Below are 11,038 nucleotides of genomic sequence, written 5' to 3' on the forward strand. Positions count from 1 at the left end.
GTTATTATTTTGTAGAAGTGAAAGATTAAGATTAAGATAGACCTGGGTTTGAATCTTGGCTTTGTCACCTATTGGCTGTGGGATCCTGATAAGTAAGTTCACCTCTCATCTCAAAACAGCATTAGTAGCCAACATTTCCTGAGCACCTACTGTGTGCCAACTACCAAGTGCTTAAGCGTTTATTTAGCTAATTTAATCCTCACAACAACCTTAGGAGGGAGTTGTTATTGTCCTCATTTTACAGAGGAGGGGACTGTGGCTCTAGCTGTCCCAGAGAGAAAGTCACCTCTCTGAGCCTGTTTCCTTGTCTGTAAAATAGAGATAAAGTATGGTAACTCCGCAAGGGCTGATCACTCTCATTAGAGGGCACAGGGGCTGAGAGCAGATCCCGGGCTTGCCCAGGAGCACCCAGCATGGGTCTGCACCCCAGTGTTGTGAGGCAAACTGGATGGGACAAGGGCAGGGGCTGTAGGCGATGAGATGGGGGGTGGGCACAGTCAGCTGGGGAGGCACCTTGTAAGTGGTTAGGACTTCAGTTATTCCTCCAAGTGACCTGGGCACCATGTGAGGCTGCTGAGTGGAGGGTAGATTAGACCAGGGTGGAGAGAAGTGATCAGAATCTAGATATAATTCGAAGATAGAGCCTCAGAATTTTCCAGTGGATGAAACTCGATCTGAGGGATAGAAAGAAGGAGGATCCCGATGACTCCCTGATTCCGGAATTCATCAGCTCTTTCCAGATCCTTCACAGTAGGGCCCCAGTTCCCCAAGAGCACAATGAGGAAATTAGCTTAGAAAATAAGTTTCTTCAAATCCCATCAAAAGCCTCCTTCACAATTTGGGCCACTTGGAACAGGAGGGCCTGGTATCACTTTAAAGGAATATTGTTTTTGAATTGTTAAACCTATCTGTTTTTGTTTTATATCAATTAAAAAAAAATTAAGGAAACTTGCGATAGCCAGCCTAAATGGAAAATCAGTATCATGTGACATAAATAAATGTAGCCGTCAATATAAACAATGTAAACAACATTGTTCCTAACTGCCTCCAGATCTGGTTTAGGGACTCTCACTTTGCAGCAAGTGTTTGAAAAATCCACCTGCTTCCAACCCAGGACTCTCTCCTTGTAGGAGTCAGGATCATCACGTTCTGCATCCTCATTCTTTTTTTATTGTATTTAACAGACAAAAAGCACTTATGATAGTGTTTAAATGCTTTCCAAGTATAAAGACACTTGGTCCTCACAAAAACCCCATGAAGTTATTATCCTCACTTTGCAGATGAGGAAACTGAGGCTCAGAGAGATGAAGTCCCTGTCCACGGTTACACAACAGGGATGAGGCAGAGCCAAGATTCAAATCCAGTCAGGCATGTCATTGAAGGCATATCATTTTCACTTTGGAAGTGCCAAACTATTGGAACAAGGAGAGCTTTCAGTTCATTTTAATTCGGTAAGTATTTACTGAGCATCTACTAAAATTTAAGTCCTATTATATCGCCCCTTGCTTAAAAGGGTTTGAGGATCAAATTTAGAAAACAATTTCAGGCTCCTCATCGTCAGTGCCCTGAATGACCTGCTCTTCCTCGGATCATCCCACTACAGCCAAGCTGGCTGCCTCACAGTTCTCAAATGCTTTCTGACCTCAGGGCCTTTGCACTTGCTCTTGCCTCTACCTGGAATGCCCTTCCTCTGGTTCTTCTGGCTCCTTCATATCCTTCAGGACTCAGCTCAGTGTCAACTCAGGCTTCTTTTGCTTCCTCATCCCTCCCATGGTCTCCCCACTATTCTCGCCCTTACCCTTTCTTCGCGGCTTGTAATTGTTTTGTTTATTTCCTTGTAAACTTGTTCTTTGTCCTGCTGCCCCACCATGAAGTAAGTTCTGTGCAAGCAGAACCTGGTGGTGGGCAGAGCAGCTAAGTATCTGGGATGAAGAGCCCACAGAAGAGCAGACTGGGAGAGGTGACATTTGGACTGTCCCCAGATAGGGGAGCAGATGTGTCTATGAGCTGCGGAGGGCAGAGGGTCACCAAGAACATCAACTTAATACAAGAAAAGGTCTTTCACACAGTCCTAGTTATTAGACAACGGAAAGGACTATGTCATGAGGTAGTTATCCCCATCGCAGGAGTTATGCAAATGAGATAGGACAACCCCTGATTAGGACCACCAGATGTGTTGGGGCTGTGCAGAATGGACTCATTGCCATAGATGGGGTAGATATTCATTCACTTGCTCTTTACCCACTCGTTTATTCATTCTGTCTCCTATCTACTCATTTATTCATTGACCGTGTTTTCCAAACTTTGCTGCATAGCGCACAACCTCCTGAGTTTGGCTACACATACATGGCATCTATACTTAATATCTTAAGTACTTACATCTTATGTATATAACATCTTAAGTCAGGCTTGGGGGGCTGACTTAAATTTAAAAACGTGTTTTTACATCAACATTATTGAGGTTTTATTTACATACAATAAAACTCACCCATTTAAAGAATACAGTGCAATACATTTAGACAAATATACACACCCATGTAACCACCACCTCAGTCAAGACACAGAACATTTCCATCACTGCCACGAGTTTCCTTGTGCCTCTTTGCAGTCAGGCCCCCATCACCACCCTGGCCCCAGACAATCACTTTATCAGAAAGTGCCAAACACATCTCCAGAGTTTCTCCAGGACCAGTTTGCACTCCCACCAGCAATACCCAAACATACATGAAAAATCAGAATCTCTTACCACAATTAAAAAGTAACTGATCAAAATGAATAAAATGGAAACAAAATAATATCCTCAAATTCTAGCTGGATACCATTGCCTGTAGAAGCTCCGAGCCTAAGACCAGCTTCCTAAAGGTTAAAAAAGAGAGAGGAAGAGAGAGAGAGACACCCACAGGTATTAGAAAGGTGTTACTGGTATCCTTGGAGACTTTCTCCTTGGCCTATTGGAAGAACTGGGAAATACTAAAAAAGAATGACTTTCACACTGTGAGTTTGTTGTTATTTAATATAGTCGGCCTTCAGTATCTGCACAGGATCTGTTACAGACCCCAACGGATACCAAAATAGTTTATATGCATAGTATTTGCATATAACCTATGCACATCCTCTCATGTACTTTAAATAATCTCTAGATTACTTATAATACCTAATACAATGTAAGTATTATGTAAATAGTTGTTATACTGTATTGTTTAGGAGTCAATTTTTTGGAATTTTTAAATATCTGCATTTGGTTGAATCTGTGGATACAGAACCCATGAATATGGAGGGCTGAATGTTCTTTGTTGCTGTTCACCCACATCATCTTTTGTCCACTTCTACCCTCACCCCAGTGGTGCAAGTTCCACAAGGCAGCACCTCATCTCCTCTTCCATCCACCCACTCTTTCATTTATTCAAATGGCAAGCGTTTATTAGTAGATACTCTGGGCCAGTTGCTGGAGCTACAGAGAAAAACTATGTTCTCGTCACTATGTCAGCCTTGAGGATAGTATAGTGCCAGGTACATGTTAGACTCTGAGCAAATATCTGTTGAATGGGCTGCTGTGAAATGAAAGACACAAATGCCCATATCCTCCTTGATACTCTAAGCTGTTACTCTAAAAAGGTTTGCCTAGAGCTATCAAGGAAGGCTTCTCTGAGGAGGTGGCCTTTGCATAGAAACTTAACCACTTCCTTCCACTCATTCTTTTTTCTCTCATTTGACAAATGGGGAAATGGACGCACACAGAGGTAAAGTGACTTGCTCAAGGCCACACAGGAAGAAGAGAGGGAAATGAGAGATAGGCAGAACCTAGGACTCAGGGCTCCAGCCCACCATTTCTCCAAGAGCTGGGCCCGGTCTCAGACCAGTAAAGAGGAGAGCATGCCTAGGGAAGGGACTCCTAGGCCCTGAGTCTGGAATCCATTTGCTTCGGCCAGCAATGTTTTCCCAAGGAAAAGTGGGAGGCCCTGGCCCTGCCCCTCCCTGTCCTACGCTCTCATCACCACCACCATCTGCTCCCTGTTTATTTATTTATACTTAAGTCTCACCTCCCAACACTGCCAGAGGAACCAAACATATCGGCATCCCTGTAGAGAGGGGAATAGAGGGAGAGGGAGGCCCAGGTCTGAGAGCTCCTACTACCCCTGCAAGGGCCAGCCAGGGTGACTGGGTTCACATCCCAGCTGTGGGACTTCCCTGATGTTGACTGCTCTGTGCCTCTGTCTCTTCATCTGTAAAATGGGGTTAATAGTAATAGTCACCTCCTGGGGTTGTTAGTAAGGACTTAGTAAAGTGCTTTGGACAGCATCTGGCACAGACACATGCAACAAGTGTTTCTGTTGTGCTGTGTGACCTTGAGCAACGCACTACTACTCTCTGGCCTATTCCTTCATCCCTGCACCGGGTGGCTAGTCACACGATCTAAGGAACTCCAAGCCTAATGTCCTAGAGTTTATGAGGGCTACAACCCCTGTCTCCTCCTCAGGACCCTCTCCCCTGGCCTGGCCTAGGGTGGAAAGTTAATGCCTGCACCCTGCACCCCGTGGAGATTGCCCTCTTACAATCTCCTAACCACAGGGAAGGCAAAACTACACCTTCCCCAGCCCCACACCTCAGACCAGGGAAGCCCTCACCTCAGCTCCCTGAATTGCCACCCCCTGGAAGGCTAGCACCTGCTGCCATCCGCAGAGGTGCTGATGTGCTGATTGTAGCTGCCAATGCAAATCCCAGGGGACTGGGCCCAGCTGCTCATTAATGATAATTAGCTCAGGGTCTGTCAGCTGGGAAGGAGCTGCCAGGCCCAGGCTGCTCCTGGGCTTTGTTCTGGTGCCACCTCCACAGGCACAGCCATCCTCCATCCTGGGCTATAGTGGACTGTGTGAACCCACCGATCCCCAAATTGACCCTCTCCTCTGTTCCCCATCCCCCATCCAAGCCTTCATTCCTCTGGTCCGAGTCTTCAACCCCCACATCTGAAACCCATCCTCCCTCTGTTCTGCCAGCTCCCTCTGCCCCTAGCCCATCTGAGACCCTGTGGCCCTCACCAAGTCCCCATCTATCTCACTGAAACCTTGTTCCCGCCACGTCCCCACCTCTCCTTTAAGCCTCCTCTTCTCTCAGTGAGCCCCATTCCTCTCTCCGTCCTACTTCCGCCCCCTCTGAGCCTATGCTCCCCTGAGCCCCCTACCCCCTTGCACACCACACAATGTTCAGGTACCCACTTGAGATGCATGTGCCATTTGGGGGACCAGATTACGCTGCATAAGCCACAGGGGACAGGTTTCTGGAAGGAGAAGGGAGAATTCACCAACAGGCAGATCTGAGAGCCACCTCAAGAGGGAACGCGCACCCATCACCTGAGGCCCAGGGGCAGCACCTGGACTCCTGCCAGCACAGGACTGAGCAGCCCCAGGTGCCTGTTCCAGGGAATCCTCTTGAGTCAACAGACCTGACCCCTGTTGCTTCTGGGGGGAGGAAGAGTTGGGGTAAACAGCTGGGGCTTCCATAACCAGAGAGGGCCTGAGCAGCAGGAGTTTTAAGAGGCCAGTGAAGGGCCACGGAGACATTTATGGGGCACGTCTCACTGTCAGCTGGACCCATGTGAAGCATGTTCCCTCCTCATTGTCCCCAGGAAACCAAGGCTTGGGAGGGGCCATCATCTGCCTGACTCTCACAGAAGGGCCTGTGCTGTGCTCAAACCAAGCAGGCTTACTTACTCCTTGTCCCAATTTCTCTCTGCTATACCCTGAGGCCTCCCAGGCCAGGGAGAGAGGAGGGGACAGGGTGAGCCCCACCCCCATGAGAGGAGACTGGGGGAGCAGAACCCCCAAGGAGGGTGGGAATGGTGGGGAGGGAGAGAAGAAGCAGGTATCTGTGGGATCCTCTATCTTCGCTCTCCCCAGCCCTCTATCCCCCACCCTAGTGGGCCCCACACCCCCCACCCCATTCTCATCTGGCCTCCATGTGCTTGGCCTGCACCTGAATACACACTCCCTGACGATCTGTCTTGGGCTGTCAGAGGATCAATGGGGCTCCCAAGGCCTGGCTCAGCAGGAAACTGCAGGGAAGTCCCTAAGAAGACGACCTGTGGTGGCGGGGGCGGGGGGGGGGAGTGGGGAGAAGTGAGGCTGGGATAAGGCCTGTGAGCCTGGGTCTAGCATCTCGTTGGGGGAGACCCCAGGAAGGCCTAGCTCCCCACCAGCGAGACCTGTCAATTCCCTTGTGCAGGGTCCCAGGCTGGTTTCAGATCTGCTTTGCCTTCTAAGTTTGGGCACCTGTCCCTTCCCCACTCTGGCCCTCAGTTTCCTTCCTACGCTCTCATCACCACCACCATCTGCTCCCTGTTTATTTATTTATACTTAAGTCTCACCTCCCAACACTGCCAGAGGAACCAAACATATCGGCATCCCTGTAGAGAGGGGAATAGAGGGAGAGGGAGGCCCAGGTCTGAGAGCTCCTACTACCCCTGCAAGGGCCAGCCAGGGTGACTGGGTTCACATCCCAGCTGTGGGACTTCCCTGATGTTGACTGCTCTGTGCCTCTGTCTCTTCATCTGTAAAATGGGGTTAATAGTAATAGTCACCTCCTGGGGTTGTTAGTAAGGACTTAGTAAAGTGCTTTGGACAGCATCTGGCACAGACACATGCAACAAGTGTTTCTGTTGTGCTGTGTGACCTTGAGCAACGCACTACTACTCTCTGGCCTATTCCTTCGTCCCTGCACCGGGTGGCTAGTCACACGATCTAAGGAACTCCAAGCCTAATGTCCTAGAGTTTATGAGGGCTACAACCCCTGTCTCCTCCTCAGGACCCTCTCCCCTGGCCTGGCCTAGGGTGGAAAGTTAATGCCTGCACCCTGCACCCCGTGGAGATTGCCCTCTTACAATCTCCTAACCACAGGGAAGGCAAAACTACACCTTCCCCAGCCCCACACCTCAGACCAGGGAAGCCCTCACCTCAGCTCCCTGAATTGCCACCCCCTGGAAGGCTAGCACCTGCTGCCATCCGCAGAGGTGCTGATGTGCTGATTGTAGCTGCCAATGCAAATCCCAGGGGACTGGGCCCAGCTGCTCATTAATGATAATTAGCTCAGGGTCTGTCAGCTGGGAAGGAGCTGCCAGGCCCAGGCTGCTCCTGGGCTTTGTTCTGGTGCCACCTCCACAGGCACAGCCATCCTCCATCCTGGGCTATAGTGGACTGTGTGAACCCACCGATCCCCAAATTGACCCTCTCCTCTGTTCCCCATCCCCCATCCAAGCCTTCATTCCTCTGGTCCGAGTCTTCAACCCCCACATCTGAAACCCATCCTCCCTCTGTTCTGCCAGCTCCCTCTGCCCCTAGCCCATCTGAGACCCTGTGGCCCTCACCAAGTCCCCATCTATCTCACTGAAACCTTGTTCCCGCCACGTCCCCACCTCTCCTTTAAGCCTCCTCTTCTCTCAGTGAGCCCCATTCCTCTCTCCGTCCTACTTCCGCCCCCTCTGAGCCTATGCTCCCCTGAGCCCCCTACCCCCTTGCACACCACACAATGTTCAGGTACCCACTTGAGATGCATGTGCCATTTGGGGGACCAGATTACGCTGCATAAGCCACAGGGGACAGGTTTCTGGAAGGAGAAGGGAGAATTCACCAACAGGCAGATCTGAGAGCCACCTCAAGAGGGAACGCGCACCCATCACCTGAGGCCCAGGGGCAGCACCTGGACTCCTGCCAGCACAGGACTGAGCAGCCCCAGGTGCCTGTTCCAGGGAATCCTCTTGAGTCAACAGACCTGACCCCTGTTGCTTCTGGGGGGAGGAAGAGTTGGGGTAAACAGCTGGGGCTTCCATAACCAGAGAGGGCCTGAGCAGCAGGAGTTTTAAGAGGCCAGTGAAGGGCCACGGAGACATTTATGGGGCACGTCTCACTGTCAGCTGGACCCATGTGAAGCATGTTCCCTCCTCATTGTCCCCAGGAAACCAAGGCTTGGGAGGGGCCATCATCTGCCTGACTCTCACAGAAGGGCCTGAGCTGTGCTCAAACCAAGCAGGCTTACTTACTCCTTGTCCCAATTTCTCTCTGCTATACCCTGAGGCCTCCCAGGCCAGGGAGAGAGGAGGGGACAGGGTGAGCCCCACCCCCATGAGAGGAGACTGGGGGAGCAGAACCCCCAAGGAGGGTGGGAATGGTGGGGAGGGAGAGAAGAAGCAGGTATCTGTGGGATCCTCTATCTTCGCTCTCCCCAGCCCTCTATCCCCCACCCTAGTGGGCCCCACACCCCCCACCCCATTCTCATCTGGCCTCCATGTGCTTGGCCTGCACCTGAATACACACTCCCTGACGATCTGTCTTGGGCTGTCAGAGGATCAATGGGGCTCCCAAGGCCTGGCTCAGCAGGAAACTGCAGGGAAGTCCCTAAGAAGACGACCTGTGGTGGCGGGGAGGGGGCGGGGGGAGTGGGGAGAAGTGAGGCTGGGATAAGGCCTGTGAGCCTGGGTCTAGCATCTCGTTGGGGGAGACCCCAGGAAGGCCTAGCTCCCCACCAGCGAGACCTGTCAATTCCCTTGTGCAGGGTCCCAGGCTGGTTTCAGATCTGCTTTGCCTTCTAAGTTTGGGCACCTGTCCCTTCCCCACTCTGGCCCTCAGTTTCCTTATTTGTGAACATGAAGAGATTGTCTCTCAGGTGGACACAAGGTTCTAAAATTAGCAAAAGTTCTCTTTATGGGCAAATAGAAAATGGTCTCCAACATGTTAAGTGCAATTTGAAGGTCTTCTCTATAACAATGGAGGCCACTGAGGCTCCTCTCAGAAGCTGAATCTAAAGTCACCCCAAAATTGATCTAAAGGTTTTACCATGCAGATGGGAAAACTGAAGCCCAAAGTAAGGAAGCTATTCTCAGCCATACCTAATACGATTTTTGTTGAGGGCCTTCTTTGTTCTAGGCCCTCTACTAGGTGTGTGGGGAGTTGAGGAAGAGACTGGGGAGAAAACCCACAACCATCCCTGCCCTCATGGAATTCACTCTCCAGCTCACGGAAGCTCATATTGACTAAACATAGTAGGTGCTGGAGGGAAAAATAGAGAGAGCACCAAGAGAGACCAGCTTTGGTGGAGCCACTGGGGACAAAGAGCCTGTTAGCTAGGAGGGATGGTCAGTGAGGTGATATTACAGCTGACTTCGAAGAACAGGAAGTCGCCCTGTGAAGAAGCGTAGAGGGTGACTGAATGTTACCACCATCGTTGTTAATAATAGCAAAACCCAGAAGTGACCCAAATATTCACCGCCATGAAGTTTCAGATAATATATTACAGTATATTAATAGAATGAAATACTATACAGCAATGAAAAGGGAAGTGCCGCTGCCTGTCTCAACACAGATGAATCTCCAATGAATACGGAGGAAGGAAAGAAACAAGTGATGTAGGATGCATATCACAAATACAAACATGTATTGTGGGAATTTCTAAACACTTTTAGGAATGAAATACAGTCCTATATATTGAGTAAGGATTTATACATGTTTAGTAAAAGTTAAAACATTCATAGAAATGATAAATATCAGATGTGGTTTCTTTGGCGTGGAGCAGGGAACTGTTTTCAGGAAGGGATATCGGGGGCTGTCTATCAGAGCTATCTATCCTGCATAACAACCTCACAACGTGGTGTTTAAAAATGACAACATGTCAACTGTAATTGAAAAAGTATTTAAAATAAAATAAAAGCAACGATAGTCGTTTATCATATCTCGCAGTTGTTTGAGGGTCAGGAATTTGGGAGTGGTTTAACTTGGTGGTTCTAGTCCTCTGGAGGTTGCATTCAGATGTCACCTGGGCCCACAGTCATCCAAAGGCCTGACTGGTGGTGGACGTGATGAGAGCAGAGATTCATTTCCTCTCCACATGGACCTTGCCAGGTGACCTGGATCCCATCACAACATGGTGACTGGATTCCAAAAGGGACAGACAGACATCTGGGCAGAAACTGTATCCTTTTTGTGGCCTGACCTCAAACATCACTTCCGCCACGGTCTCTTCGTCAGAAGCAATGACAAGGCCCAGCCCACGCTCAGAGGTAGAGGAAAATAGATGCCACCTTTTGAAGGAAGGAGCGTCAAAGAATTTGTGGACATATTTTAAAATCACTACACCTGCAGTTATGTTTGAAAAGTTTTCTTTCTTAAACTGGTTGGTGAGGACATGGGATTTTATTTTATTATTCTCCATATGTCTTTTGAGTGTTTACAACCACAGTGGGAGATGGGGAGTGGGGAAGGGGTGAGCAGTGCCCAAATCACACAGGGTCTTCTCGGTGAAGGTCACATAATGGGCGGGGCAACATCAGAACCCTGAGCAGGGCAGGGTGAGCTCTGCTTCCCTTCTGAGTCCAGGCACCTGGCAGGGGCCTGGCCTGGAGGAAGTCCCAATGTTGGTGGCAATTCTGTCTCTGAACACAGCTCCTCTGAACACAAGTACCTACTCTTCTGAAGTCTCCCATCCACTCCCGTCCCCTGACACCTGGCTCATTTCCCCAGAAACATCGTTTGTACAAGTTTCTGGGATATTCGTCCACAGAGATACCACTTGTCTAGAAACATATATGGAAATACATACACTTTTATTCCTTCCCAAAAGGAAGCCTAGTATACACATGCTTCCATATCATTTTTCCCCTTATCAATATATTTTGGAGATTCTTCCATATTAGTACATAGCAAACTTCTCCATTCTTTTCCATGAGTTCACAGTACTCCATCATGTGGATACGCTGTAATAAAACCAACATCTCATACATAGAGACATTTATTTTATTTGCCTTTCTTACTACTTTTTGAACTCCAAATGTAGGAAGTCAAGTTAAAAAAAAACCAACTCAGTTCATGGCAGATTATTATCGTTGACCCTTGCACAACCCTCCTTTATTCTATTTTTCTCTATTTCCTTGTATCTTGTTTCGCCTTCCCACTTTATGCACCTCTGCAGACCCATTCTGATGGGGTCCATGTGTGTCTTCCGATGTGTAAGCTTTCTTGGGGAACATAATATGATTGTATTGTATTATTGCATCCTG

This window comes from Pteropus vampyrus, unplaced genomic scaffold (assembly GCF_000151845.1).
Source record: "Pteropus vampyrus isolate Shadow unplaced genomic scaffold, Pvam_2.0 Scaffold388, whole genome shotgun sequence".
NCBI classification, from domain to species: domain Eukaryota; kingdom Metazoa; phylum Chordata; class Mammalia; order Chiroptera; family Pteropodidae; genus Pteropus; species Pteropus vampyrus.